The sequence below is a fragment of the Gopherus evgoodei genome, chromosome 7 (genome assembly GCF_007399415.2).
Source record: "Gopherus evgoodei ecotype Sinaloan lineage chromosome 7, rGopEvg1_v1.p, whole genome shotgun sequence".
NCBI lineage: Eukaryota > Metazoa > Chordata > Testudines > Testudinidae > Gopherus > Gopherus evgoodei.
The window spans coordinates 99,948,806-99,953,574 of record NC_044328.1 but is presented as its reverse complement, the minus strand read 5'-3'; positions in this window follow the sequence as shown (position 1 = coordinate 99,953,574).

Below are 4,769 nucleotides of genomic sequence, written 5' to 3'. Positions count from 1 at the left end.
CTCCAGAGGTATTCGGAGATATCCCAGAATGCCTGTTCAGCCACTCTGCTCATCAGTTCGAACTCTACTGCTCTGGCCTCAGGTGACCCCCCTTTAAATGCCCCGGGAATTTAAAATATCCCCTTCCTGTTTGCTCAGCCAGGTGTGGAGTGCAATCAGTGAATCTTTCCAGGTGACCATGCCTCCACGTGCCAAACAAGCCCCAGCATGGAGCAATGGCGAGTTGCTGGACCTCATCAGTGTTTGGGGGGAGGAAGCTGTGCAGTCCCAGCTGCGCTCCAGCTGTAGGAATTACGATACCTATGGGCAGGTATCAAGGGCCATGCTGGAAAGGGGCCATGACCGGGATGTGCTGCAGTGCAGGGTTAAAGTGAAGGAGCTATAGCGTGCCTATTGCAAAGCCCACGAGGGAAACCACCGCTCTGGTGCTGTCCCCACAACCTGCCGTTTTTATAAAGAGCTGGACACGATACTTGGGGGTGACCCTACCACCAATCCGAGGACCACAATGGACACTTCAGAGCAGAGGGGAGGGAAGAGGAAACCGAGAGTGAGGGTACTGGGGTGGGGGGAGACACCCCGGAGTCCCTGGAGGCATGCAGCCAGGAGCTCTTCTCAAGCCAGGAGGAAGGTAGCCAGTTGCAGCAGCCGGTACTTGGTGGAGGACAAGCAGAGGAGCGGGTTCCCGATAAGCAGCTTTTATTTTCAGGCTGGAAATTTTCAGGAGAGGAGGGAGGGTTAGGGTTGCATGCACGCATGCCTAGATGTGGAATAGCCCATTGATGTGGTCTATCAGGTTGCGGTAATCGGCCTTGGTAATCTCTTCAAAAGTTTCAGCCAGAGCGTGGGCAATGCGCTTGCGCAAGTTTATTGGGAGAGCCACTGTGTTCCTTGTCCCAGTCAGGCTAATGCGTCCGCGCCACTGTGCCGTGAGGGGTGGGGGGACCATTGCAAGACACAGGCAAGCTGCATAGGGGCCAGGGCGGAATCCGCATTGCTGTAGAAGACCCTCCCACTCTTCCCAGGTGACCCGCAGCAGCGAGATATCTTCCAGGATCAACTCCTGTGGAAAATGTCGGGAGAGTGTTCACTGTAGGTGGCCCCTGCAGCTGTTTGCTTTCCTCAACGTACAGAAACCTCAGTACAGGCCTGAAGCAATCAGTCCCCCTTCCCAGGTGACCCGCAGCAGCGAGATATCTTCTAGGATCAACTCCTGTGGAAAATGTCGGGAGAGTGTTCAGCATAGGTGCCCCCTGCAGCTGTTTGCTTTCCCCAACGCACAGAAACCCCGAGGACAGTACAGCCCTGAAGCAATCAGTCCCCCTTACTCACCATTTCGGGACTCCTGTGGGTTATGTGCGCTCTCTTTGGTATGGGAAAATTATGCTATTGTGAAGACTGTAAACTCCTTCACGGTGTGGGAATAACTGTCTGATATAAACAATGCTGCCTCTGTCAAGTGTTGCCTTTTTTGCCTTTCCACAAGCAACCTTGAGATCTCAGCTGCCCGTGTTATCAACAGCTCAAAGACTCCAAAACCTCCGGAAGAAGCCGCAAAAAAGCAAAGACGACATGCTGCAAGCAGTTATGGATCACTCTGTCACAGAGAATCAAAAAGTGCAGGACTGGAGGGAAAGGGAAAGCAGGATCCGTCAGAAAAACGCAGCGGCCAGGAAGAAAAGCACAAAGCAGCTGATAAGCAGCCTGGCGCGCCAAGCGGACTCTATCCAGGCGCTCGTAGCCATGCAGGTAGAGCACTACCACACCACCCACTCCCCCGTCCCAAAGCTCTTTCCCTTGTGCCCCAATGTCAGCGCAAAACCCCCTTCCCCAGCATCCAGGTTCTTACCACCACTAGCTGCCTCCAACACCTGTATCTTCACCAACCAGCCCTGAGAACTACGACCCTTACCCTCTGCACTCAACCCCCATCACCATGCAGTATAGCCATCCTCAAGTGCAGCAGTCATTGCACAGCACTCCAGATAGGACATATTCAAACCTGTGACTGTACAGTTCCCCACTGCACCCCTCTGCCCTTTTAGGTTCCCAAAATGTTGTGTGTCTGTCAATAAAGTTATTTTCTTTTCAATAAATGAATTCTTGGCTTTTAAAACAGTCTTTATTATTGCAGAAAGTCAAAGATACCTTACCCCAGGAAAGAAACAGGCACTGCAAATCAGCTTAGGAAACACAGATTCCTACTAACATTGTAACCACTGCACTTCACTCCCGTGCAAGGCACCAAACATTACTGTTGGTTTTCAGCCTCAAATTCCTCCCTCAAGGCATCGCTAATCCTTGCAGTCCTGTGCTGGGCCTCTCTAGTAGCCCTGCTCTCTGGCTGTGCACATTCAGCCTCCAGGCATTGAACCTCAGAGGTCCATGCCTGACTGAATCTTTCACCCTTCCCTTCACAAATATTATGGAGGGTACAGCACGCGGATATAACCGCGGGGATTCTGCTTTCCCCCAAGTCTAGCTTCCCACACAGAGATCGCCAGCGCCCCTTTAAACAGCCAAAAGCACACTCCACAGTCACTCGGCACCGGCTCAGCCTGTAGTTGAACCGGTCCTTGCTCCTATCAAGCTTCCCTGTATACGGTTTCATGAGCCAAGGCATTAACGGGTAAGCAGGGTCTCCAAGGTTCACAATGAGCATTTCGACGTCCCGTACTGTGATCTTCCGGTCTGGGAAAAAAGTCCTTGCCTGCAGTTTCCTGAACAGGCCAGTGTTCCAAAAGATGCGTGCATCATGCACCTTTTCAGGCCAGCCTGTGTTAATGTCAATGAAATGCCCATGGTGATCCACAAGCGCCTGGAGAACCATAGAGAAATACCCCTTCCGATTAATGTACTCGGATGCTAGGTGGGGTGGTGCCAGAATAGGAATATGCGTCCCATCTATCGCCTCTCCACAGTTAGGGAAACCGATTTGTCCAAAGCCATCCACAATGTCCTGCACGTTCCTCAGAGTCACGGTTCTTCTTAGCAGGATGCGATTAATGGCCCTGCAAACGTGCATCAACACGATTCCAAGTCGACTTTCCCACTCCAAACTGGTTCCCGACTGATCGGTAGCTGTCTGGAGTTGCCAGCTTCCAGACTGCAATAGCCTCCTGCTTCTCCATTGGCAGGGCAGCTCTCAGTCTCGTGTCCTTGCGCCGCAGAGTGGGGGCGAGCTCCTCACACAGTCCCATGAAAGTGGCTTTTCTCATCTGAAAGTTCTGCAGCCACTGCTCGTCATCCCAGACTTCCATGACGATGTGATCCCACCACTCAGTGCTTGTTTCCCGAGCCCAAAAACGGCGTTCCCCGGTGCTGAGCATTTCCGTGAATGCCAGAAGCAATTTAGTGTCATACGAGTCAGTCGACTCGCTATCATCATTGGACTCCTCATCAATTTGGATCTTAAGGAATAGCTCAACTGCCAAATGTGTTGTGCTGGCGAGACTCGTCAGCATACTCCTCAGCAGTTCGGGCTCCATTTCCCACAGAAATCGCGCTGCACAGAAACCATTGAGAGAGTCAAGATGGCATCAAACATGGATGGAAAAACAGGGATTGCTGGGATGTGAAGCGATGCATCACGGGGCGTTGGGACAGGAAGCAGAATGACCCGCACCCTTCGCCTCCTTCCCACAACCCACGGCGCCAAAATGGGAGGAGGTGCTCTGTGGGATAGCTGCCCATAATGCACCACTCCCAATACCGCTGCAAATGCTGCAAATGTGGCCACACTCCAGCGCTGGTAGCTGTCAGTGTGGCCACACTCCAGCGCTTTCCCTACACAGCTGTACCTCCCAGCAGTGCACACCTGCAAGTGTAGCCAAACCCTGAATTAAGACAATAGCAGGCCCTGTAATAACTCTCGGGATAGCCTAGCCCCTGACTGCACCACCTCTGCTGAGTTGTAAATTGACCCATGCTAAGGCTGTCTTCTTTAAGAAATGAAGTCCACCTTGAAATACTGATTCCAATCGGTGCCTTCCACTGGGACAATTCAAATCGAGGCAGTGTACTCATGCAGCCAACAGAGGCTCTATCTCTGCCTCTGCTGTGCTGAGCAAGGTGCCTCTGCCTGACTTTCCAGAGGAAGGCACAACGAGATACTCTGAACCCCTGGCAGGAGTTGACCCATCTCTCCAAATACACACCACCACCACACAGGGTGCTTCCTGCATTGGAGGACACAGAACTTCTGAATTCTGCCTCTGGGGCAGGGCAGCAAATAACACAGAGGGCCAGGGCTCGAGGAGGACAAAACGAAACAAATACTGAATCGATACCCAACCAGCAAGCTCCCTTCATCCTGGGCACTCACCAACCCAGGAGGATGAAGACAACAATAGCACAAGCAGGTGTTTCCTAACTTCCATGCACTCCACTTTGCAACCTCAAGACAGTTTTCAAGTGGCCTTTTCAGATGTAACACCATCTTACTTCTCAGTCTCTGGGGCTCACGGCTACAAGATATCAGACGAGAGGTAAAACCATCCAGGCTGTGTTCAAAGAGGACGAGAGTGAACAGCAGCCACAGTTATGTTCAGGGTACACCCTGCCGAGGTCCCACAGCAGCCTTCTCAGGTACTTTCCCTGCTCATGATGGACACTACACGGGACCACAGGCAGGGTTGGGGGGAAGGGGGACACCGGCCTGGCCAGGCCCAATGGTGTGCTCTAATCCAAGGTGAGTGGGGACAGACAGGCCAGGGGACAACAGCTAACTGCCCCCTTGTGACCTGAACAAATCCACCAGACAAGCAGGC